General features: G+C 47.1%; 1 protein-coding gene and 1 long non-coding RNA gene across 4 annotated transcripts in view; both read right to left on the bottom strand.

Annotated features, from left to right (window-relative positions):
- Window positions 1-23,244, bottom strand: part of SFMBT2 (Scm like with four mbt domains 2) — a 164,082-nt gene extending 140,838 nt beyond the window's left edge. Inside the window, exon 1 of the mRNA XM_067534887.1 lies at window positions 22,826-23,244. The gene's annotated coding sequence lies outside the window, so the exon portion shown is untranslated. The remainder of the gene's footprint in view (window positions 1-22,825) is intronic.
- A 641-nt stretch (window positions 23,245-23,885) lies between these two features.
- Window positions 23,886-26,718, bottom strand: LOC137144526 (uncharacterized). 3 transcript variants are annotated; one of them, XR_010917419.1, is made up of 3 exons: window positions 26,349-26,718; window positions 25,745-25,816; window positions 23,886-25,333 (listed from the first exon to the last, which is right to left on the bottom strand). It is a non-coding gene; the product is annotated as an uncharacterized lncRNA (long non-coding RNA). The 3 variants fall into 3 exon arrangements; XR_010917420.1 differs by having other exon boundaries at window positions 26,407-26,718; XR_010917418.1 differs by lacking the exon at window positions 25,745-25,816 and having other exon boundaries at window positions 26,167-26,718.
- Between the last annotated feature and the right edge of the window lie 470 nt (window positions 26,719-27,188).

Raw genomic sequence — 27,188 nt, 5'->3', positions numbered from 1 at the left:
TCTTTACAGATGAACAGAGATTAGGGTCCCCATCTAAAATCCACTGAAATCAGTGTGATTCTTCCATTGATTTCAATGGGGTTTACGTCAGGTGACTTATTCAAGGTTATATAGAGAGCCTGTGGCAGAACTAGGAATTGGACTCAGTAAAGTGCCTTAACCACAAGATCCCATCGTTCCTCTGCTACGTATCTAATCAGTTCCTGAAGTCCTTCTGCATATTTGATCTTAGCAGGTCCAGGTGCTGAAAAGCAACATGGTCTAGTGCTTGGAGTAATGGGCTGCAAATCAGGAAACATTTGTTCTTTGAAACCAAACTGCCACTCTGGTGCTGAGCCACGGCTCTGTCTCCTCACAATTCACCCTCTGGAGCAGTTGAGCTAACCAACTGGTCTAAGTCAGTGGTAAATTCCGAGAGCCAGGAGAATGCAGGGCAGGATTTTGTGACACAGAGGGGCTTCTCTGAGTCACCGTAATGGTGCATCTTACACATCACTTTCTGTTCAGCACTTAAACTAAAAGAGCAGGGATTTCAGCCTGACAGGAACCTCTGGGCATCACCAGAAGACAAACAGTAAATAATAATAGATTGTACACCCTTTAGGGAAATGTCCTTGCTGCCTTCTTTATCTCTAACACACCTAGTGCTATGTGCTATGTATTATTTGGGCACTGTGTAAATAATGATCATTTCTCCACTTCATCTTCATTTCTCCTGACACGCAACTTGTTAATGAATTAGCGGCATTATATACCATGACTATTTCAAACTCACCTAACCTCAGAACATGTATATCTCTCATCCCCAGTCTACATTATCTTTCATTTAACTATGAAACTAGAAGTAATCAGTCTACTGGAAGGCTAAAAACACTAATCCTTCAGTAGAGAAGTGCTGAAATATTTCCGTAAATATCATTAATAATAAATTGGTTAAGTATCAGCTTTTTCCATGAAGCTTATTTCGAGGGGAGGAGGAAAGCTTTTATTTTTCCCTTGGTAGGTTCAGATATTTTTACATTCACCTCTAACCAGACAGTAAGGGAAGGTAATCTGGGATCGTAAAAGAGATCAATTTAAATGTGCCAAATCAGTCATTTTTAAATAGAACTCAAGGGTAACAGTATAAATACGAAGCAGAAAGATAAGTTACTCAGTAGTACAGTTAAATCTTGAGAAGCTCCCATTATTTTGACAGGACAAAGATATGAGCTAATGCAAAGTTTCAGGTGTCAGCTCAGACAGCTGGACTATTCATACTGGTACATAGCACATAACAGTTCCTTTTAAAAGGGTTGTTGTTAAGGCAGTTTAGGCTCTAATCCACTAGAAGGGCCCATCAGCTGCCCCACCAAGGCAACAGGGTTCTGTATCAGAGGATAGGATTACAGAATCGGGTCTTAAGCCTTTATAAATAAAAGATGTTGAACAAAGCAGCAGAGGAAGAGAAATATTTTTTAAACAAAATGTCAGTGAAAACAGTCGATCTGGATTTAAGCAGTATTTGCAACCTAAACACTGCAGCAGTGGGCATAAGAAATCTGATCCAAAGCCCACTGAAATCAATGGGAGACTTTCTATTTAATGCAGTTTGGAGCAGGCTCCTGAAACAGGAAGTGAAACTTCCATGAAACCGACCAGTGCATTTTCATTGCCCAACAGGAGTGAAATTAACAGAGGCAAAGTAAGGGCACCAGCTGCAAAGTTTTGATCTAGATCTGAACTTCTATAAACTCTGGGGAGGGTGGACACAGCATTTTTATTTCGGGCTCATCAGGTCAACACATATAAATGGTCAAAAGAAATTAAAAGGTGTTTTGTTTCTGTTTGGTTTAAACACATTCTTTACATATTTTTAAAATACTAAGGAACGCTATTTTAAAAAAAAAAGATTATACTGTGCATGTACCGCCAAGATAATTCTTTTAAAGTGACTGGGCAATGGTCTATGGCCAATCTTCTCATGTTAGGAATGGTTACAAGATTATAATTTATTATAAAAGAACATTTAAGCATCTTTCCAATATGATCTGAAAATAAGCCCAAACTCAGTCAAACTTTCTCTTCAGCAGACGATGCTGAGGTATTGCTCTCAGCATTCGTGTTTGCGTAACTGGCTTCCAGTGACAGCTGACTTAGGCGGTTTATTAATAAATAATAAAGAGAGAAAAATGATTTGTATTACAATAGCACCTGGAGGCTCTACCAGGATCAGGGGCCTATTGCACTAGGCACAATGGTATAAAAAAACCAAACACAGTATCTTCCCTACGATTTGACAAGCTAGACAGACAAGATAGGCCTACGCAGCAGCTAGACACCTGTGGCTGGCCCATGCCAGCGGAGCTGGGCTCGGACTGTGGGGCTGTTTCGCTGCGGTGCAGGCTCTGGGCTCTAGGACCTTGTGAGGTGGGAGGGTCCCAGAGTTCAGGGTGCGGCTCGGAAGTCTACATAGAAATGAAAGCCAGAGCCCTAGGAGCTCAAATCAGCTGGCAAGGGCCAGCCGCGGGTTTCTCTTTGCTGTGTAGACAAACCCTCAAAAGCTTAGATGGGAAGAAGAGTCATACCGTAGAGCCCATATCCCCCATATCCACTGCCTATCTACTGACCGCTCTGCTTCACTGTGATTGCTGTTGTTATTCTTAGATTAAGATTTTTTTTTTCCAGCGCACAAAAATACTAGATCCTTGACAGAAGAGATAGAAACACACACGGCCTGCCCCGAAGGAGTTTACAGTCTAAAGCAGTTGCCAATACTGATTTCTTCTATGGTTCAAAGTCAATGAGATGCTTCCCCTCGCAGCTAACACCCGCTCGTGCTTAATTTGGAATCTAATCCCCTTCACAGGCAGTAAAAGAAATCTAATAAAAATAATCTATTTCCTTTGGTTGTTTCTTCCTACTTCCAACTGCACTTTTGTCTCTAACCTCCTGCATTGTCTCCTCTATAAATATTGGCTCCTTGCATAAAACAAGACAACGTCTAGTATTTAACCATTTTAAATTCCTCATCTTTTGTCAGTTCCACGTAGGGCAGGGTTCTCTTCTCAGGTACAGAAGCGCAGCTCCCTACACACCTGTCCCTCATTCCCTCACATACCTTTGGTGACCCTCTCTCCTTGATCCTTGGAAATTATTTACATCAGAAAGGCAGGACCATGAAACCAAGTCACAGAAAGAGTCCTTCACAATGGAGGAAAGACTCCGACCGCCTAGCACGCTTCCTGCAGGAGTCATTTCTGTGGATCATTGTCACACCAGTGTGCCCCTCAATTGGGCCTTGGGAAGTACCACTCCCACAAACTTCACAAGAAACTGGTTACTCTGGCAACAACAAGGGACCTTAGAGGGGGTGGAACCAGCCCCCCACCCCAATAATTTCCCTGTTCAGGAGGTTTCCCCAGCTGCTGTAAAGACTGTATGCCAGCCTTGCTCCCAAACCCCGGTGTAGGGGGCTGATCAGGGGCATGCCAGGAGGGATTGGGTGTGGGTCAGGGATGGATCGTGGCATGGTCAGAGCACACTGCACAAGGGCTGTTCTCTCCGCAGAGGGGTATGGGAAACGGAGCATAAATTACAGGGAGCATAAAGACAATGTAACCCCACCTTTTCCTTTCTCCCCACTACACCCATTTTTGCCTCAAGTGCATGAACAGATTTGAATCCTTGGGTTTCTAATCCCATGACGTTTGGGAGGTGGGGGAGGCCTGAACCTGGGAAAATGGTACCCCCTCTCATATGGGAAACAAAACTGGATCCATCAGACTTCACCAGGGCATAGAGCTGTAGTTTTGGTCCAACCAAACCCATCTCTAATGCTGTGATTTATAATCAGTAACTTTTAGCTGTAACCTCTACAGTCTTTAAACCTTTGGATGTCCCAGTGCTAAAGCTCCATGTCAAAGCAGCAGAGGAAACTGCTTTGGGCTAGTTGGCTGAACAATTAAGTCACTGTGAAATTAGGCGTGGCAGCCATCAAGGAACAAAAAGGCAGAGCAGGGTATCCAACGCAGGACTACATGCGAACATACCTTTTTAAATACCACTGCAGAGCGGGCAGGGTCACACACCAGCGAACTCCTGCTCTGCTGCCCTTCCAGAATACATCCTTCTGTGACATCACAGATACCACCGAGCTCACTGCTCCGATCTAGTCTAGAGGGCCTCCCTAGACACCTGGCAGGGCTGTTCAGATTTAGGCATGATGGCAGCAGCTGTTGGCTGAGTAGCATAAGCACACAGCTGGAAGTGGGTTTGAGTCCTGACTTGACAGAAGACTTTGTGCAACTCATTAATCACCCTGTGCTTCAGTTTCCCCCGCTCCATAACATGGGGATAATGATGCTCTCTTGTCTTTATAAAGCCATTTAGTATCAACAAGTAGAAAGGGATGCAAATGCAAAGTCATTACCTTGAAAGATTTTATATCCCAAAGGGTATCAAATGTCTAAAAAGCCTCCCTGGTGGCTGCAATGAGATGGAGAATTCTAGGGGAGGGCAGGAGGGGCTCTGAATTTTCTTGGCTGGGGTCGCAGGGTGAACTGGCCTTTTAACAGCCAGTACCCAGTTTGACTTCCAAAGATCACATGACAGGGGCAGCATGTGACTAAGAACAACCCTGCTGGGAGCCACATGGTGGGAGGGAATTTTCAGAAGAGCTTCAGACAGGAGCTAGGCTGTGTGCCCCCGGAAAGGATCAATGCCACACCACAGACTGTTTCAGGCACTTGCCTCAGGGAATAACGGGATGCAACCAAAACCTTCGGCAAGATACCATAATAATACCTCACTCTTAAGGGCTTTGAATCACTAGATCTCACAGGTGTTTGACCACAGACTATCACGACCCTCCTTTTCTATAGAGGGAAACTGCGGCACATGGAGGTGAAGAGGTTTACCCAAGGTCATCTCGAAAAGACTCGCAGAAGAGCAAAGACCAAACCCTGGTCTCCTGAGCCTTCGTTCAGTGCTCTCACCACTAGGCCACACTCCTTCCCATCACAAATAAAGCCGCTCCTCTGCCTAGCATGGGCGACAATTCCCACAGGCTCTTTCCATCCCTTTTCTCACCCCCTGTGGGACCTTGTCCTGCCCCTCCCTGCCATGCTCCTGCTGGTATTTATAAGGACCAGGTGCTCCTCAGGCAATCACCTAGGCAATCACCACAGCCTTCACTGGGAGACAGCTGATTAGTCACAGGTGGAGCTGGGCCCCATCTCTCCTTAAAGGAGCCAGTCGCCCTGTGGTACACTGTTGTTACGTGACTTTATGGAGCCCTTGGACATGGTGGTTTTTGTGGCTAAGTGCAGCTACACAATGGGTCTGTGGAGCACGCACAGACATACTATGTTCTGCTCGGCATGCCACAGCACAATCTGGACTAGACGTGCTACAACAACCAAGTGCAATCCGCACAGCCGCTGGCCTCAATGAGGATGAGCGGAGGCTGTGCGGGGTGGGAGCTCCAACTGTGCAAGAGGAGACAGCCGGTCCCAGGATGCAATGCTCCATGCTGACCCCAAAGATAGTAAACTCCATCGTGATCCAAACAGCCTAGCCCATGGTAATGGGAAGGTCCTAAATCGGAACATGCTGACCTATGGAGAGGGCAGCTCCCAACATGCAATGCTCTGCTGTGACCCACACAGCCTAGCTGGGAGAAAGGGTGGCTCCCAGGAGTCAATGCTCCTTGGTGATCCAAGCAGTTTGCCCCCCAGAGAGAGCAGGTGCCACCAGAGGATTCTTGATCATGACACAAGCATCCTAGCCCAGGCAGATGACAGCTCTCCGAACGCATCATTGCCTTGTGAACGGAGTGCAGCATGCAATGGACTGTCGGGGTCTAACAACCTCCCCCACAGAACTGGCAGATCAGACACAGCTCCACAGCGATCCCTGTAGACAGCCCATTGCAGACCCCAAGCCCTCCCCATCTTGAGTAGAGCAGCCTGACTCAGAGACAAACAGGCTAATTCTAGCACAAAATCCACAAGACCCTTTCCAAGCGCCCTGGCTCCATGGGACGCTGAAACCAGACGCGTGTGAGCACCCAGCTGCTCCGCTCAAGATGGCGCACCGCATGCTTGGACTTGTCTTCTCTGCCAGCTGCACCGCTGTAACGCACATCACGACAGTGCAATCTGCTGTATTTTGTGATCAGGTGTTTTCCCCGCTCCACTGGCTTGGGTCAAGGGAGCCGTGTTCCCTTCGCAGTCTCAAAGGGCATGTCTACACTGCACACTAAGCCCCAGCTCTGACTCAGGTTTGAGCCCAAGCCCCATTTCTGTGCACACACAAATCGGTCTGACTCCGGTCAGCAAGCGCCCAGGGCCCTGCTCCTAGGACTTGCTAGGAGGGTAGGTCAGAGCCTGAGTCCTGCTGTGGATGCAGCTCAAGCCACAGACCTCAGCCAGAAGGTCTGCGTAGCGCAATACGCATGCGTAAGGCTGCAAGGGTCCAGGGCCAGCAATTGTAAACCCAGGTTTACACAGCACCGGCTTGGAAACACCAAGTCCCCAAGCCCAGATCCCGCAGACTCAGAGTGCAGTGCTGATATCCCCTAAATCTGGGTACGATCTTTGTTTTAACTATTCAGATTACCCCAATCTAGTTAACCTGTTTATAAAGGGAAGTCCCAACAAAGGGTCACATTCTTCCCACCTGAGTGTTAATGAGATGAGGGGCATGAATAAGGCAAGCTGTCTGCAGCTCAGAGTGAAATCTGACAATCTAGGCAGAGGCAGCTTCTAAATAAGGGCACGCTTTTAAAGGCTGGCTCAGAGCAGCATGGGCCAGTACTTACCCCTCTGCAAGCCTCTGCACTATGCAAATAGAGCATCAGTCAGAAGCGCCATTGCACACATTAAAACCAGCTTTCCACCTTCCGAGACAAGGAACCGGTCTCTCTTTTTAGACAAAGTGCCAATTGCAAACCTTTTAAGGCTCATTTCCTCAACATTTCTGTCCTTTTCTAAATTAAGGACTCTAAGCAGAGCCCTTCAACAACTGTTCTCATTAATATCAAGTGATAGTTTCCCTGTTGCGTTGAACGCGCTGCCAGATTTTATTAAGGGCAAATAACTACTTTGAAAGTGCTGGGGTGGTTCAAAAATATTCCAAGAAAAGATCCATTTTGCTCTGGAGAACTAGACGTGCTCCCCAAATTACAGGGCTGATCCTGCCCCCTTTGATGGCATTGAGTATACAATGTACAAACAACTCTATCTGGGGTCTGATGGCACCCAATGCCTTGACTCCAATGGAAACAGACATATCCCACCAGATACTTACACTATGCGTACAGTATTGAATACATGGAGTAGGTGTACATCAGTGACACTCAGACTGAGGCTTGGAAGCCGCAAGCGGCTCTTTAATTTGTCTCCTGCTTGCAGCACATGATATTAATACACTGGGTGATTTAATTATTAACCAATCTAAGTTATTAACCAGTCAGGCTCTTTTGGGTAATGTTGATCCCTCATTTGGCTCCTGAAGCACTGAGGGCTGAGTCTCACTGGATGAGATAATATTTAGACAGATAAAATTAGATACAATAATAAATCTAATTAGTTCAACTAACTTGTTTATAAAGAGAAAGCACCACAACATTAGAAAAAGTTAGATAGCTTGGATAATCTCATTGGATCCAGTCTATGTATTTATGCTGTACTGTTCCCCTCGTGGGAAGCATGACATAAGTACCTAGAATGATAGGTCCTGCCCAGCCTCACCGCCCCCCCCCCCTCCACCTCCATGAAGCCAGGGGCAAAGCCATAAAGATTCAGTTGCAAATTATGGACTTAATGCCAAATACTGCCATTGAGGGCAGGATCAGGTCTAGCATGTATCTTATAGTTCCCCCAAGAGAACTGGATGTTTTAGATCAGTGAGATTCAGTACGATCACAATTGCTCCCTGGCTGTTTGCAAGTGTTTTCTAAGGCAATGGTTCCCAACCTGGGGGGTGGGATTCCCCTGGGGGGTGCCAAAGATTCCAGGGGGTCCATGAGGCTTCAGTAATATTGAGGTCATTTAGGCCCCCCAAGCTCCACACCAGGCATAACAGCCTTGAGCTCCGTGCCAGCCAGAATGAAGGAGCAGCCCCCCCCAAAGGGAGCAGCAGCCCCAAACTCTGCTCTGGCAAGAGCAGAAGAGCCGCGTCCCCCAGCCACGCACTGGCTGGGCACCCGAGCAGAGAGGAGCAGCCCCGCGCCTGCACACGGCAGGACGTAAACTTTTGTCTATTGCTCAGTTGGGCTAAAAGTAGTAAAAACTTCTTTGCCCAGATCAGGTCTGCTCAGCTTCCCTGACACAGACAAGGAGCTAATGAAAGTGTCAGTTTTGTAGTTACTTTCTGACCACAGCTGCCACGCTATCATATTATTGATTTGGTACAACATTCAGCTATTATCCCTGTTATAGACTGTGAATGAGGAGCGAGGATCTGCTAATTATGAAGAAACCCCCCAACCTCCCCACACCTCCCGTTCCCCTTTTTAAAGGTAAAACCAAGACAATAATCAAAAGGATGGTGTGTTGGGGGTTTTTTAGGGGTTTTTTTGTTTGTTTGTTTGTTTTTTAAAAAGGGAAATGGAAGTTCTGATATTTATAAACACCTTTTTCCCACATCTTTTTTCCTTTTACCTGTAAAAAGAGTCTAAAACAAATGTAGGAATTTGGTAAAACTCCAGGTTGCTTTACTTGTGTAAATATATATATATATATTTTAATCAGATGTATGAAGAACAACAAATATGATGTGCAATACACCGACCCTCTTCCAGTTCCAACTTCCATGCCTCCTTCCTTTCTAACGAGTTTTCATTTGTATATCATTAATGGATTTGCTGTTGTCTTTGCGGGTTTTTTTTCCCCTTTTTTTGTGAGGTTAGACTTGCTTTTCAAACAACAACCAAAAAAACTCTTACCGCAAAAGCGTTTTGTATCTGGAATATACTGTAAGTAAATATTTGTGTAATGGAGATATACTACTGCAGGTTTTGTACTGTACTGGCTGAAGGTCTGTTATAAATAAACATGAGTAATTTAAAAAAAAGATCTCTATTCCCATTCCTTGTACGGGGAGCCTACATGCCTAACTCAGGCTGTGAGGGTCGCAGCGCTCTTCCAGTGATTTCTGAGGCACCCAAGTCCCTTTCGTGGACCTGGGCCAAACTGACTTCAGGGGGTGTTCGTAGTGTAGTGTGCAAGGAGAGCTTGATTCTGCCCTCCATGCCCACTGACGGGTGCCTTTCAGAATGCAGGACTGGGCCCTACCATAGCAAAGGATGATCTCTTATTAACTGACAGTGGAATAGGCTGCGATTCTCCACTGCCTTGCTCCTGAATTACCGACACAGGGCGGGTAATATCTTTGATTGGACCCACTTCTTTTGGTGAGAGACACAAGCTTTCCAGCCACACCCGGCTCTTTTTCAGGTCTGGCCTCCCAGCTCCATGGCAAAATGCGAGGTGGAACAGTTTGTTTAGCATAAGTAGTTAGCAGGTTCCCTTTGAGGATGAGGACTGATAGGTCAGATAAAGAGGGATCGCTTTGTGAAAAGCGTTCACCCACAGGTCAGAGGGTGTTTTTGTCTTCTATCATTTTCCTGTGAGTTCCTGGTCTACACCAGAGACTTTTGTCGACCCAAGTCAGCTTTGGTCGACAAAACCGTGCTGGTGTGCGCACTGCAATGACCCGCCTGCCGACAAAACTGCCCTGTTGTTTGTACAAAATAAAACCGCCTCGATGATAGGCGTAGGGCTTTTCTCAGCATAGTTAGGGCAGCGCAGTGTCAATGCAGGCACTGCGCCCCCTTACATCAGCAGTGGGCCTGTCATTCTTGTCAGTTTCACCTCAAAGCCCAGGAGCCAGGCCAGAAGCAAGGGTGGCTGGTTCCAGCTGGAAGGGGCAGACATGTCACTTTCACAGCTCAGCCGTGTAACTGACAAGGCTGCCCCAACTGGGAGCAGGTGGAGAAGCACCCGGACTTCTTGCCCTGGCTCCTAGCTGGGAGCAGGAACCAGTCGCCTGGGCTGCATCTCCACCTGCTTACCTCCTTCCCCACCCCTGAGCAGCCTTGTCGAAATTGACATGGCTGCCCCTTCTGGAGAGCAAGGATCAGAGAAGCCCTGCACAGCTTCCCCCAGCTACCGGCAGGGAAAAGGAAGGGGAGAAGTCCCCGGTGGCTTTCCCTGGCTCCCGACTGGCACCGGAGAGTAGGGGGGCAGCCCACAGGGAGCCCCGGCAGGAAGCTGAGAGACAGGGCTTTCACTCCCCACGCTGCCACTTGGGTGGGTCGAAGCACTCCTGTTGAGTGGCTGTAAGTCGACCTATATTAGACCAACTTAAAAAATAAGTGTAGACAAGGAGCCTAGTGATTGCCTGGTTTCACCCACATCGTTGTTCCTGGGACATTTAGTGCACGGGATGAGGTATAGAACATGTTGTGATAGGCCTGAATAGGATCTATGGATCTTGAAAGGTGTGTTGTGGGTGGCGGTGCTCATTGCAGCCGTGGAGGTATGGCTGCAGGTTTTGCATCTGTTGTTCTGGCAGGGTCTGGTGCCGCTTTGAGTTGGTGTGTGCTGGTCTGTGGGGAGTTTGCTTCTGATGGTGACCTTAGGAGTTGGGGGTTGTTTGAAGGCCAGAAGAGAGGGGACAGAAAAGATTTCTTACCGGCTGGGATCCCCACCGATTATGGGTTGCAGTTATTTGATGATACCCCATGTGGGTTCCAGTGGGCACAGGAAAACGATAAAAGACAAAACCAAACCTCTGACCTGTGGGTGAACACTTTTCACAAAGCGATCACTCTCTATCTGACCTATCGGTCCTCATCCTCAAAGGAAACCTGCACAACATTTTCAAAAGACAAGGCTGGGATATTAAATTCATAACTGCTAGACACTAAAACTCATCAGCTGCACAGAGGCACTGGATTTATGGTTTATTACAACAATCTGTAACCCACTAACCCTTTCTTTTTGTCCTAGGATTGCAGAGGTGTTAATGGGCCACTCTGCCTTCAATGGTCCCTTACAATGTGTGCTAACTACTTATGCTAAACAATGTGTTCCACCTTGTATTTAGCTGGGAGTATCTTTCCCAGACCTGGAGAAGAGCTCTGTGTGGCTGGAAAGTTTGTCTCTCACCAACAGAAGTTGGTCCAATAAAGCTGAGGTTCTCAAACTGGGGTGTGTGCCCCCCGGGGGGTGCAGTATTTTGGAGAGGGAGGGGGGGGGGAAATCTTACTACACACATTGTACCCACAGCAATGATTAGTCCATGCCACCCTTACTTCTGCACTGCAGCTGGCGGCCGCAATCTGACCTAGGCTCCCGGCCAGCAGCTGCCCCACTCTGAAGGCACACAGAAGTAAGGGTGGCAATACCGTGACCCCCCTACAATAGTTAGCGACCCCATTTTGGGTCAGAACCCCCAGTTTGAGAAACGCTGCCCTGTATCTCACTTAAAATTGACATGACTATATACTTAAATGGCTCTGTTTGAATCAACGCCTTACTATTGTTAATATTTAGTGAGAGTTGTATGTTGATTTTTTTAATCAGTATGGGGGGCCGTAAATGGCTAAGAAGGTGGGAGCATGATCAAATAAGTTGGAGAACCACAGCATTAAAAGATATTACCTCACCCGCCCTGTCACTCTAATATCCCGGGACCGACATGGCTACAACCACACTGCTTACCCCTGTATCATCATGTACACCTGTACGTAGTACTTGTACAATGCTACTATATCATAGTGTTAAATGTTCTACACCTACTTTCTCGGGCATAAGGGACAACCAAAGCCACAAAAAGCAGAGCAGCATTATCACTAGCTAGCAAACATCCTTGTTTCCCATCAATTTTTGTACAAATGTGGTTGTCGTTGCTTTAACTACAGCATGTGCTAGGCAATTTACAGAACTTGGGTGTTTAGGTGCTCTGCTGCCTAATGGAATCCATGTGAGTTAGGCACCCAGGCTTCCTAGACAATGCATGGGCAGAGTTCAGCACCTAAGAATGAGAGTCACGGATAAGGGGGGCTACCTCATCTAGCCAGTCAGAAATGCTGAGAGGGGTGTGGTCGACTTAGGCTCCTCCCGCCAGCCCAAAGTTCAGTGCCTACCTCTGCTCAGGAGTCGAACTCAAAGCCATGAAGCCTCTCCTGGAGTTAGATGCCCGAGCTGGGTCAGGCCTTTCTCACAAACAACAGCCAGGAGGAAGAGAGAGTGGCGTTTAGCGCACTCACGTGGGATACGAGAGATCCAGGTTCAAATCCCCACTTTGCCTAAATTAGAGCAGAGCGTTAACTCCAAGTTTCCTACCTCCCCAGAGAATGCCCAAACTACTGGGCTCCAGGATATTCACGGGGGGGTCTCTCAATTGCTTTCTATGAAATAGTTCAATATTCATTGGACCAGAGAGATAATGGCTCTATAGCCTGGTGATGAGCACACCTACGGTGGGGGGACCTGGGTTCTACCTGCTCCCACTAATATTAAATGATTCATACAAAGTAGAACAGATTCAACAGGAGAGATCAAGCCAGCTGAAGTGGAAATGTGAGTACCAAGGAAAGTTAGGCCCTTACAGGGTTAGGCAGCAGCTGAGCAGGGTTTTTGAGGATCTAAATTTTAGATTTAGGCACCTACGGGTATGTCTACACAGCAAGCAGGATCCCACAGCAGTGAGTCGCAGAGCATGGGTCTACAGATTTGGGCTCATGGGGCTTAACCCTCCAGTGCTAAAAACAGCTGGGTAGACATTTGGGCTTAGGCTGAAGCCCATTCCCTTCCCTAGGTCCAAGCCCTCAAGTCTACACAATTATTTTTATTGTCACAGCATGAGCCCTGTAGACCTGGGCTCAGACACACCGCTATGGGAGCTTACTTGCTGCGTAGACCTACGTCTCCCTTGTGAATCTAAATGTCCTGTTGAATAGGGACAGAATTGCTCTGTGCTTAAAGTTAAGTATGTACTGTAGTGTTTGGCATCCTCAGGGCACTGATTTAGCATATCTGTACCCCAAAGACCTTGCAATTTAAACAAAACAGGAAGCAAACAGATACAGGAAAAACTCAAGACATGCTTGGTAAGGAAAAGGAGCACAAGAGTTAAAGCAACAGTATCCTGTGGATGCTTCAAATCCACCCCCGTATTTTGAATAGAGTTGAAAATGATCAGTGAAAAAGAGTTGTTAATTTCACACACCCAGCTGTTTATCAGGCCAAAACATCTTATTTGGCACCAGCCACATTGACTGAAGTCAACCATGTCCTATGGACAGGGCTGATTAGTGAAATGCTTGGAGTCACCAAAGGGAACACAAAACACTGGTTTTTGTGACTCTACTACAGGTCTGCAATCCAGAACTGCTTAATCAGCCAAAGCTCCCATTGATCAGGACAATAAATTCTGGCTTTGATGTTGTTGGATTTTTCAGTAATAAGAGAAGCTTTCCAAAAATGAAGCAAATTAGAATCCAGGAAACATCTGCCATCAGATTGTAATACTTTTTAGGAAGATCATTTTCTGGGTCTTGGCAGGGCCCGTTCAATTTAATTTACTCTTTCCAGCTGATCAGCATTTAGGGCCTGATCCCACAACACTCAGACACTTCCCGTAACTTTATATCCATGAATAGTCCCATTGTCTGCAAGGCACTATACCCGGGTGTAAGTGTGCGCAGGATCAAGACCTTGTCCTGTGTCACAATCACAATTATTCACCGCCATTCCTCAAAATGATATAAATGCAAGTAAAATAGGACTTCTTCAATTCTTTAATGACTAGCAAGTGTGGTCTGTGGTGCATCTGCTGGCTCAGCCTATTCAGAATCAATTTTTTTACCATGCATTTTAGTTCAGAGAATCCTACAATTCCCCTCTTTTCTCTCAAAGAAAATAAATTGGATTCCATTTCACTCTGCAAATGGCCTCTAAAGACATAATGGTGACCATCCAAACTACTCTAGATCATGCAGTATTAATTTGTCATCATACTCACATATTGTGGACTCAAGGCTAACAGCTGCCTGACCTACATTCAGGAAGCAGCATTCCCAAATGCCTTACCCTTGGTTTAAGAATTAAATTGTTAACTCATCAAAACACTCTCTTGGATGAAAAAATTAAATATTAATCTTGTCTACACTTTTTTTCTGTGCTATTTCAACGTTTCTGGGGAAATTATTGATAGTCTTCTCCCACTAAAATGAGCTGGAGCTGAACTCACAGACTAGAAGGGTCGTGATTATCTTGTCTGACCTCCTGCATTACACAGGCCACAGAATTTTACCCAGTGATTGCTACTGGAGGGAATTATTCTTCCCGACTAAATAAATATACACTAACAAGCCCAATAACTTGCGGTTGAACTAGATCTTATAAATTTTATTCCTTTCAGTAGTCCTTCCTTATGCCAGTCACTCCATTGATATCAGTGAGACTAATCAAGTGACCAAGGATTACTTGTCTGGGTAAGGACTGCAAGGTTTGGGCGCTTGGCTCATTTCTTAGTGGCTTCAAATTCAGCCTATGACATTTCTGTAAGTTGTCAATGTAATGTCTTTTATTTTTGTTAGTTTAATTGTATTGGTTTCATTTTTTTATTAAGAAAATTATGGAATGGGTATAAATACACTCTTCAATATAGTCATTGAAGGAGTATTTTGCTTACACCCCAAATTTAGGTTTTATAAAAGCCCAGTGCTAATAGGAAAAACTCTGTTTTTTTACATAACAGTGAAACAATCTTTTGTTTGCATTTCCACACTCCCCTGCAGGGTATGCCGCCCAAACACCTGAGCCAGTAATGCAGACCCAGAAAATGAAATTGACTCGAAACCTTCCCTAGGACAAAGCAAAACTGACTAGTCTATTTGCATTGCCCAAGATGAATAAAGTGCAAAAAGTAAATATGCGGTCCTAAGTGCGGAAAGGTGAGGGAGATTTTTAAATTATTTATGTAATAACATACAGAATGTTATTTAACGCTAATAAATGCCACAGTGTTTCATAGCAATGGACCATACACTACAGTAATCTAATTACTACAAGGCTTGTAAATAGTATTACTATTGTAAGCTGCAGTGTTTAGGCCCTTGCTGTATCACTGTAGGCTTTTTGCTTTTCTTTAAAAAACAAAAAAACAACTCAGGTAATGAAAATTTTATTTTAAAAATGGCCTGATACCCATATCACCATCTCTTCACTTCATCTAGAACACAGCTGTTAAGATCACCTTCCATGCCTCTCTTTTTTGATACTCCCCATTCTTTGAATTTCTCCACTGGCTCCTCCTCCTCCACTACATCAAGTTTCAGCTTCTTGTCCTCATCTTCAAACCCTGCCCGGTCACTTCTCCTGTCCTCCCCAGTGCCCTGCTCCACCAACAATGCCAGCGTCTATATCTCATTCGTCTCCCTCTCTCGCTGATATCTTCAAACACCAGCCTGCATTCCCTTACTCGACAAGGCCCTCTCTTAATTCAGTTCTTGGTTAAGACTCACGTCTGCTGTGACACCTACCAGAAATTAAGTAAAATGATCACTGACAAAAATACCGTCTCTAGTATATCATTCCATTCACTCATCCTCACTGACTAACCACACCATCCTATTTATGTTACCCATCTTCCCGCCTCACCCCTCCCTGCTGTAGTTTCCTTCTCAGTACAGCGTGTCTGATATTAGTTTGTAAGTTCCTTAGGGCAAAGGTCATGATTGCTTTCCGCTTTAGAAGGCACTCAACACAGTTTTGGCCTGACCAATGAATAGAAATAATACTAATGAGAGTTTTGAATCTCTAAGATACTTGTGTGACCCGTTACCATTGTATCCAAGTGCCCAATGACATTCATGAGACTGGGAGCCAGACTGGGATTGTGATGTTTAAAACATTATTTTAAGTGCCCACAGCGCGCTCGGCACTACACAAGCCATGGAATACAAACTGCCCAGGGTCTGAAGAACTTACAGTCTCACAGGAGGAGAGAAGATGGAAGGCCCGGAGTAAGGAATAGCTTAGCTTTAGATTGACGCTATCCTTTCGGTTGCACTGGACTTAGCGTTTACTACAGGTGCAGCATCGGTATAACAAGATTACTGCTTCGTCCTTAATGCCTCCTCTTTGTGTCAAGCATTAAAGAAGAAATATATTATTATATGATGCCTTTGGAGATAGGTATGTCAACAAAAGAATCCTCCTAGTTTGCATTTTCCCTTAGAGGAATGGACTGAAGGTTAAAGATACAGCTCAGTCCCACATGCTCTTTAACTCTTCAAATGCTTGAAAGCGCTGTCCTTTCAGTAGCTAGCAACATTGATCTATTACAACACAGAACTCTTCTGAGACTCAATTAGATCTGATTCGATAACAATGAGGTGACATTACTTTCTTTTCCCCATCTCCACAGACATTTTATTTTCATACAAAATACACAGATGTCACCATTCTCTATCCTTTTGCAGATACTAAGAGAATATACAGCCAACAACGGCTTGTAAAGTGACAAGAAATAATATTGTCCTAATATTACATTACTATTTCTAGTACAGCTGTCCTACATACTATTTGTACTATTTTAAGTAAGGGATCTTTAAAGGTTTAATAAATCATATTGTAATAAAAAGTCAGCTGTTAGTCCAACAGATCAATAGTTTCTTACAACTATGGCCTGAGTATACAACTATTTACAGTGCCTTCGACAGATGTTCTTGCATCCATCTATAACATACACTACTCATGCACACAACATGCTTATAACATCTATCAATCATTTCCAAATATATTCTTAATATTAAGTATGACCATCATTGGTTTATTTACTCTAGCATCAAATGTACCCTCTACAAACCAGCAATGAATATTGTCTTGTTTACAACACATTCATCTCTAGATATCATTTTTTCAAATCTATTTGAATGCATTTTCTAATTTCATTTATTAAGGGTTCACACTGAGAATCCATCTTATCCTAACAGTTATTAGGCCTAGTCTCTTATTAGCGTAAAAGAGATTAGATTTGTTAAAACATTCACTCCACCTTCTTCAATTCTGGGTACGTGATCAATAGAAAAGTATCTTCAGACATGTCAAATCTCACTCATTGGGCATGAGTCTCAGTCTCACACACATTCCTAAGCTTCTCTCACTCATTGTGAGTAAATATAGAAAGATGTAAAATATTTTTACTCGGGCGCTGAAAGAGACAAACAGCATTTGTAGGCTGTACAGAAGTTGGAAGAGTGAGGGGCTATCAATCATCTTACAAAACGGAAGCTCTTTTGTGTAGCCAGAGCATTCTATACGAGCGTCGCCAGCTATGCATGTGAGAAGCTGCCTTTGCATGATGAAATGTTAAAGACATTTGTGAACTTTGATATTAGGGAAAACGGCACTTTTGAACACGTTGAGCTCTTTGTTGGCAGATACCAGCACATGTTCAGTCTCTCTCCACCAGAGAGAGAGAAGCTGCAAGAGGAGTTTGGTGATTGCCCATTGAAGCAGAAATCAGCTATCCTTCCATGTGTGGGGGATAAGGCCGCACTGCAAACCGACACAGATAACACTACTGTGCCATACAGGACGGACACGGTGTGAGCACAGCCTAGCAATGTCAAAAGCCCTAGCGGTCTCCTCAAATTCCCATTACTGTCCAGGCTTGTCTTAGTTTTACCCCACGCAAATGCAGGAGAAGAGAGTGTTCAGTCTTGTCTGAAAGAATAAGAGATCATTCAGACCAAACCTTGGACTTCGAGTGACCAGATGTCTCAATTTTACAGGGACAGTCCCAATATTCGGGGCTTTTTCTTATATAGGTGCCCATTACCTCCCACCTCCGCCCCCATTTTTCACACTTGCTATCTGGTCACCCTGCTTAGACTAGACAGGATACGCTTCTGTTATCCAAGTGAAGCTGGCAAAGCCTGAGACATGTTTCATTTTTGAGCCACCAAAGGAAGTTATAAAAACAGCAAAGGGGGTCACATGGCAATATAACAAAGCACAGGAATAAAATGTGAAACCAAATTAGATATTATGAGAAATGTGGAATCTGAATCCTTTATCTATGGCGTGTTAGCGTCAAATTTAATTTAATTACTTTATTTATTTTTACATTCATTGAATGTATTGTTTGGTTGTGTTTTATTTTAATTAATTTATTTTGCATGTATTTATTTTGGAATCTGATTATTTTAGTCTGCTGTAAATATAATATGAGCAATAATATACAAACCAAACAATATTTGTACTGTAAAGTGTTTTTCAAATGGATAATCACTATGACTAGGTAATGTGCAAAATAAACATACAGTTGTATTGATAAAACAGTTTTATTTTGTGTTAGGTTTATTCAAAAATAAACTTTTTATATATTCCTCTTGTCCTGTCCACTGACTGTGTGCCTAAACCAGGGGCTATTAATCCTGGTCCTCAGGGATCTCCAACCATCCAGGTTTTTGTTCCAACCAGTAAATAATTGTTTTTATTAAAATCCTCTAGTTTGCACTGCATATGGAATTCTCACATGCCCAAGACTTTAGTATGAATTAGGACATTTAAGTGTTTCATATGCAATATTAAGCAGCTGTACATTTTAAAACAAACTATTAAGTGCTGGTTGGATTAAAATCCTGGACTACTGGATTTCGCCAAGGACCAAAGATGAGAATCCCTGTCTTAAGCAATGACCTAACCCACCACCTGGAAAGTCTCACTCTTTGGCCTTGAATCTCACTCTTTGGGGCTGCAAATCTCACCCTTAAGGATAGGCAACCCTTGGCATCTCTGATCTTATAACTCAAAAACTAACTCCATTGCTGTTCGTCTGAGCAGCACCCCAATTCATTCACCTACAGAAGGCACACCACCGTGAAACGATCCAACGGTAACAAAAACATTCCCTGAACTGAAACAGGGAAGCCTTCACTAGCCCTATTATATTCAAGCTCTCCTTGCCTAATGCAGATGTGACAATTGCCAAGATAGGATAAAAATACTACTTGATTCTGTTTGCTCACTGATTCTTAGCTTCTGTTCCATAAAGATGGGCTAGTTAATAGCCATCACATTACACAGATGTCCAGTTTCTTTAAAAAAAGTCACCCTATAATCTATTCCTCTTTGCTGCTGAAGGCAGTTGGACTCTGCGCTCTGCCTCTTTTAGGCGAGGAGAGATCAGCTTTATAATAATGTTTGACAAAGCCACCTGATCACTACATCGCTAGTGCCTTGGCTCTATATTTCACTTTACTCCTGTTTGCAGCGAACTTCCCAAGAAGCCCCTGCAGCCTGACAACCTCCAGACAGACATTTGTGGTGTTGTGCTCCAAGACACTGACTGATCTTTTGACAAGGGGGGGCAGGATAGAAACCCGGCCCTCTGTCACCCTAGGGGGTGATGGACACAGACCTAATAAACTTCACCTCCAAGGCAAGAAAACTGAAAGGCTACGTATGGAACAAACCCACAATAAGGGTTTGAATGGGGGGGTATGTGTGTGTTTGTCTTCCCTTTTGGTTTGAGATAGGAAAGGCTCACAGATCGTATCACTCCACGATGGCACAGTGCACTCTCTTGTCTGAGTAAGGACCGCAGAAAACACCCAGACAAGTCAATGGGAGTTTTACCTTAGCAAGTGGTACTTGTGTCTCTGTATCTATCCACCCAGCAGGATGCCTGGCAGGAAGTAACTCATGAGGCTGTGTCAAACAATATTTTGACCTAGACGAAGAAAACATTACGCTGACAACATGCTTCACGGCTACCATCTACTGCCCTAAACCAAGAGAACATTGACCTCCATATGTCCCCCCCCCTCGGGGACTGTCTTAGGAAAACAGAACCTAAAGCCGCATGCAGGCCAAATGCAAAGCCCTGGTTAGGGAGAGGATTTGCGTGAGAGGGTGTTTGCTCCCCAAAGGGAATATGGGGAGAGCTCAGATAAAGGGCAGGGACATTTTAGGAGACATTCAATCTCCTCAGAGGAGACTCCTGCACATTTTCTTCCAGTCCAATTACCAGTGAAGACAATTCTCTCCCGCTCAGCATCCCAGTTCAGAGCTCATCAGTGAAAGGTTTGAGGCTCTTACAATCCCAAGAAAAACTTCAGAGATCTTCCCCCGCCCCTTCTCTCCTGGGAACCCATTAGCGGAGGGAACTGGAAAAGTAGCCGAGCAAAGCTCATCCTCCATCCAAAACATCAAGCCACCCGCTGCGCGCTGGGGGGAAGCGGTCCCTTTAAACGGAGAACCGTCTTGATGGGTTTCTTTCTCGCCTCCCAGCAGCAGCAGGAGCCGGGTTGTGCTCCGCTCGCATGGCAGGTCGGCGGAGGCAGGGTTTGGAGCGGGCTCGGTCCTTTCTCTTCTTGCACGCGGACACACACGCGCGGGGGGGAGGGGGGCGCACTCAGCTGTGATCACTGGCTCTTCTTGCACGCCCCACAGCTGCACCCACGCCCCACACATAAACAAACCTCCCCGGCTCGGGGCTTTAGAGTTAATTTCTGCCGTTTGTCACCAGCCACGTCATGCCCGGGCAGGGCCATTTTAGGCTGGATTTGGGTGGGGTTTTTTTTTTTTTTTTTTTTTTTGCTTTTTAAATGCGATTCTCTGGAGCAAAAGGGGCCCCCCGTGCGAGCTGGGCTGGAGGGGCTGGGACGCTGCCTGCGATCTTTCGCCCTCCCCCGGCTTTCCCGGGGCTCCTTCAGCAGAGGCGGGCGGGCGAGGCGGGTTTGAAGTGGTGTTTCTGCCGCGCTGTCAGCGCTCGCTCGCTCGCTCGCCGGAGCGCCCGGCCCGGCTGCCGCTGCAGCGCCGAGCGGAAACCCGTCTCCCAAGCCGGGCTGGGCCGGGCGGGTTTGCAATGCACCGAGCTCCTTTGGATTTGATTTTTTTTCCCCACGCCGTGCAAATCGCCGGCGATTCACGCCGCGCCTCCCGTTGCTGCACGGATGGACCCCGGCTGGAAGTGGGCGAGGGATCGCCCGTGGGTCACGCTGGGGCCTCCCCCCTTCGCCCCCCAGCTGGGCGTGTTGCATGGTGCGGCTGGCAGAGCAGCAAAACTTGTGTGTGTGTGTGGACCCGGAGGGGGGCGAGGAGCGACCTCTGTCGACGTCGCCACCCCGAAGACACCGTCTCCAGCCGGGCGCGGGGCTCGCCCGCTGCCTGCCTGGCTTTGGACATCGCCTCTCCAAAGCGTGCAGCAGAATTAGACCCCAGATCTCTGCCCGTCCCCACCCCAGCGCCCCTTAGAAAGAGGATCTCCCCCCCCCACGCCGCTCAGCCTCCGGCTGGGTATTGCAAATCCGCGAGACTGAACTCTTTGCGGTTCCGCTTTCCATTCCCCTTGCGGCCTCCACCCGCCGCAGATGGTTGGCTGGAAAGTTAACAGCTCGCCGCCGGCGCAAGACAACTCAGGCAGCCCCGCCGACCACCGCACCACGTCCCCCCGGCCCCGAAAGGAGGCACTTCCTCGGGCATTTCAAGCCAGCCTTTCCCCCCCTGCTCTCCTGCCAATGCATTTCACATCCGCGACCGGGGAAAGCGGGCGACCGACCCCTCTCCTCCAAACCAGGTCTGCCTCCTGCCCCGGCTCCGATTTGCATTCCCTCCAGGCGACAGGTTCACGTGGGGATCCTGGGGTTTTTAAAGGCGAATCCCAAAGCCCCTGTGCTGAGGCCCAGATCTCCTCTCGGGTAGATTTTGAGAGCCTGCTTCCCTCTTTCCTAACCCAAAACAACAGGAAAATACATCAGAGGCTCACTGCACCTCGCCGGCCAGGGATGACCAGGAGCGCCAAGAGAATGTCTCATCCTAGCACTTGCCTCATTTGTCTGTATAATAAAGGTGTGGTGGTGTCTCTCTGCATTTCTTTTCTCAGACTAGGGCTGCAGTTTTAGCATTTAAAGCCACGGCGTTTGCGCCCACTGTCCAGAGATCCCTTCTTGATGGTTTCTCCCGAGCGGCTTCTCTCTCTCACACACACACACACACTTTGGTTGCTCTGCCTTGTGTAATGCACTTTTCACACCAGTAAGTCTGCCAGTGGGGAAAAACTGGGGCATGATCCCACCTCTGTCATGTCCCATGCAATTCGCGAAAGCACCTCCCCGGGCAACAAAACAGAGCGGAACCAAAGATGGAGCACGCCAAGTTTTATTTTTTCTAACCCCCCATCTCCAAATGTTTGTTTTCAGTTTTTAAAGGCACCACAACCCGCCATGTTGAAATTGACAAGCTTTATACATATTCATTCACCGCAGTTCTGTAGCTATATAGGGGGGGAATTATGCATGGATCCAGGCTGGCAATTTTGGCACATCATCCTCTTTCAAGCTTTTTTTTTAAAAAAATCAGTTTATATTTTCTGTAGATTTAAAACACGCACACACACACACACACACACACAAAACACCGCACACAAAATAACTCTCTCAAGAGATACAGCCGTCGAGTCATTTCGAAAGGAGATCACATGAGCTGAGATCAGGAAAGCACCAAAATGACAGGATACACTACTTTTAAAAAAGAGAGAGTGTGTGTGCATGTCTCTCAAATGTGACACGCTCAAAAAGAAAAGAAAAAAATACACCAGCAACCCCCCTCCGCCCCCCCCCCAAAAAAAAACACCTCCCGGCGATTAACGGCACATGCATGGCAAACCCTGCCCATCACAACTCTCAAATGCACTGCACAAGAAAGGCGACCTCACTATTTTTTTTTGTAAAGCCACCCTAAGTGCAGGCATCCAGTCCACAGCTGTCTGTGCAACCGACACACACCGCCGAGCACTTTGCCACAACTTGCTCGCTTACGTTTGGAAGGAAAACACACCAGCTATTTTTCCTCTGCGTCCCAGCTTTTTTCTTCTTCTTCTTCTTTCCGCCTTTTAATAAACCTGGGGGGGGAAAAAAGAGCTCCCCTGTCCACCCAAGCGGCGAGCAGAGATCGCCCAGGCTTTGCCCACTCCAGGAGATGTTGCCTGGCGCGCTGTCTTACCTGGGTGAAGTTTTTTTTTTTTTTTTTTCCCTTTCCCCTCTCTCTCTCTCTCCCTTCCCCCGGTGTCTACAATGGCAAAGACCCTTCCGCTCAGTTCAGAGGAGGCGATCCGTCTCCCTCCCCCTGTCTCACTTACTACAGACTCATTCCAATATGGCATCCGCGCACTGCGCATGCCTGCCACTCTTTTTTAGAGGATATTTTTTTTGCAGCCAACTCCTCCATTCAATGACCTTTCCCGGCAGTTGCAAAATGTTCGGGGCCGAGTCCAGTTTGTTGCAATCCCCTCCCTCCCCCCTTTTTTTTTCCCCAGCACCCCTTCTCCCCCAAAGGATTGCAATCATGGCATGCAAGAAGTTTAATCAGCAGGGGAGGCGAAGACGAACTGTGCGGGGGGGGGCAATTGACAAGGGAGGCAATTAACGAGCTTCTCCTGCCCCCACTCTCCTCCCCTCCCTGGGCCCAGTTCGGATTATTGCACGCTTGTCTGCTGCGACTGTGTGTGCGCGGTGCTGCATAGGATGAATTCTCGGCAGGCCACCCGAGAGCAAATTAACCAGATCCCTATCGCCCGCCCGCTTCTTTCCCACCCTCGCCCCTTTATCTGAGGATCGCTCCGTTATTCCTTGCCAAGGAAACTTGCGTCAAGGACGGTGAGCTACGCGCGCCCCGCTGCACCAGGGATAAAGGAGGGTGGAACCCGATCGCCGCGGGTCCACGTGTCTGCCTGGCTTTGACACGACCCTCTGCGCGTGTATTACCTGTGGCAAAAAAACAGAGCACCCTCTGTGCACGGAGAGCTTGATCGGTGAAGGCGCCAGGCACCGGCCAGCCTCCTGTCCGCGCCCACAACTTTCTGTCCTTTGCAACAAAATGTTCCCCAATGCAAGGAAGGAGTGACCCCGGGGGACGTTTCCCTGGCGGTGACATAGGTGCAGGAACCACCCCGTGCGCTGATTAGACCTGTCCTGAAAAGGGGGGAGAGGGGCTCCCCCGGCAGGATGTAGGGAGAGAGCTTGGAGGGGAGTCATTGCCAATTCTGCATCGCGGGGCTGGGAAGAAAAGCCGCACACCGCTTCTGGACTGATCCGGCCCCGCGGGCCCCGGGTGGCATTTGATTCGGTTGGTTCTTCCACTAGATGTGTCAGGAAAACCGAGCCGCGGATGATTCTGGAGCGACAGCAACGCTTTGGGTTTAGACAGGATCCTGCCCCTTCCCTTAGGAATCCGACCAGAAGTGGCGTTGTCCCGCGGGCTGGACTTTCCCCAGCCTGGCACCCAGGAGGTCTGGTCCAAAGGAGGACGGTGGGGAGTGGCTGAGACTGGGGCGCCTCACTTAGCCCCTTAAGGAAGCGAGCGCAGGTGTGAACCTGCGATGTACCTTGCTCCGGGTACTTGGACCTGAACCGGATCGGCGTTTTCATTCATTTTGCCAGAGGCGGTGGGCATCAAAGGGGGAGCGAGCGATAATCTCCTGGCTGGGGTTAGACCACTCAGGGGACCGTGTCCAGGACAAGGCGATTAGAAAAGCCAGCGGGAAGAAGCTGGTTTAACAGACAATAAATTAGCTGCCCGGCGGCGAGCTAGGAAAAGGGAGACAGAAAGTAGCGGAGCCCGGCGCACGCCGGCGTTGGGATGCGAACCAGCGGAGCGGCGGGTTTTGACCCTCCCATCCAGTGGCCGAGCGGTGGGGGACTCCCCCAGGCAGGCTCCTTTCACAGCAGCCGCGTGGGATGTTCGTTCTCGGGAAGCCGCGCCTTCAACCAGCGAGCAGAAGCGAGCCCTGCTTCTCGCTCCCAGGCTCTGCCCACGCAGGGGGAAAGCAGCCGGTTCAGCCGCCACATTGGCCATCGGCGCAAGAATTGTTGTACACGGTTCCCTGGGCGGGGAAGGGGGGATAACGCGCACAGCAGGTCACCGCAGCCGAAAGTTATAAGTGTGACTTGCTCCTGCGTGTTTGTCATTGAGCGTGAACCACCCGAGGGGCAGAAATCAATCGGGCTGGAGGGGGAAAAGCTACTGACAGGGGCAGGAGAGTTCACAGAAATCAAAAGGAGGAGATTTATGAGCTGGTCCAGTCCCATCTCCCACAGCCAGTTGCTCTCTGCAGCAGTGTTTTACAAGGTGCAGACACTCCACCCCTATTTTAATCACACACACTTTTGGGAGCGCTTTTTTCTGGTCCTCTTCCGGGCCCCCGGAGTCTGTGGTGGGTTCACTGGACTTACTCTGGATTTATGCCAGCAGCACTGAGCCCTTGGTTTGTAAATGACCTTGTTTCGACCACATCAGTCCTGATTCTCCACGTGTGTAGTCAGTTCCACCTGTGCAACGTGGGAGTGAAATGCAACTCAAATCAGAACAGATTGCACCAGTGTCAATGACTGAATAAGGAGAACAGCAGGGGAGAATCAGCCCCCCACTTACTGCCAAAGCTGTGCAGGTTAAAAGTACATAACCATTCACACCTGCTTTCTAATCATTTACACCCCCATGGAATTACATCACCAGCATGTATCTATAGGGCCAGTTCTACCGCTGGTGCAAATCACTGATTTACCCTACTGAAGAGCCAGGCACTGATTTTTAAATGACACCCTATTCATCTTATCTTTATTAACCTAAAGTAACCATAATGATGGTGAGAAGTTAGGTGCCCTGCCAGTTAACATCAGGCTGTTTAAAGGCTAGTTTCACAGCACCATCTATTGGAGAGAAATATCATAGTCACACACCATTTTCAGCTGACTCAGCTGGATTTTGTGCAGCATCCGGGTTTCTTTGAAGACAGGTGCTTAAGGCATAATCTAAAGAAGTTACAAAAATAAGTAACAATATACATTTTTTAAAAATTCCATAACATTCACAATAAGAGTCCAATACACAAGCACTGTTGCCTAGTGGGTAGAGCACTGGACTGGCACTCAGGAGACCAGATTTCTATTCTCAGCTCTGCCACTGGCCTGCTGGGTGACCTTTGGCAAGTTACTTCACCGAGCCTCATTTCCTCCCATTTTCCCTATCTATAATATGGGGATGGCACTGATCTTCTTTGCACAACACTGAGATCTATGGATGAAGAGGGCTATAGAAAAGCTAGGGATTACTATTAATGATGATAATGAAGATTTTCTTCCCTAGGAGGCTAAATCCTTACTTGGGAACCTAACGTGTTTCTGAAATCCACGTGCAGAGGGTTCTCTCTGTGCTCCATCCATGTGGAAAAAAGACTCAGCTATCCTAACAGTTTCCTCCCTCCTTCTAGATCTGCCTGGGAGCTTGCCACAGGACTGGGGATCCACATGGAGGAAGGATGTGGGTGGGTCAAGAAGGACATACATTCTCCTCCCCCGGCATGCAAAGATTCCTTCCTCCCAAAGGTAACAGGCTGTACTACATTTCTTTGCATTCTTGCACTTCCTTCCAGCACGGGCTCCAGGTCAAGTGGCCAGAGAGGATTCTGCCAGTGCTATGCAGTTTTGACTTGGGCTCATCACTGTCTGACAGGGCCAGGCCAGAGGCAGCAGTCAGTCATCAAGTTGCAGTCAGGAGACATACAGCAGAGTCGAGCTGGGTCAGGATATCAAGAAACCAGGGTCAGGCACCAGGTTACAGACAGGAGGCAAGTGGCAGAGTCAGTGATGAAGTAGGGTCAGGAGCCATAGCCTAAGGTTCACACTAAGGCAAGTTCTGAGGAAGGAAGCACATGGCATCATTGTTCAGACAGCTCCCTGGAATGGCTTCCTGGTTCATATACTGACCTGGGCCAATCAGTGGGCTGCAGATGGCCGCCACTCAGGCCCTATTGGGCAATACTTCCTGCATTGTCTAACTTCACAGGGTCTGCCAGCAGAAACCCAGCCTGAGCTCCTGGTGGCACTGTGGAAGCATTTAGTCCTGGAGGTGCTGTAGCACTGTCACTCTCTAGAAGCCTACAGAAGTTTCCTGATACATGGAATCAGGCCTTCTTAAACAGGAGGTGTTTGTTCAACAATCCAACTCCAGCAATCAGGCAGGCTTATGCACAGCTCAACTTCCAACTTTGTCTGCTTTGTATATCAAGGAGTGTGACCTGTCTGAGATGCCACACAGAGCCAACTAGTGGTAGAATAATATAACAGCAAGTAAACATATCTACAAGGCAGGGCAGATATTCCTCACCTCCGAAAATCAGGACGC

Source organism: Emydura macquarii, unplaced genomic scaffold (genome assembly GCF_026122565.2).
Source record: "Emydura macquarii macquarii isolate MOO-44397 ecotype Brisbane River unplaced genomic scaffold, CSIRO-AGI_Emac_v2 contig_3470, whole genome shotgun sequence".
Classification (NCBI taxonomy): domain Eukaryota; kingdom Metazoa; phylum Chordata; order Testudines; family Chelidae; genus Emydura; species Emydura macquarii.
This window is presented reverse-complemented; position numbering and strand designations above follow the sequence as displayed.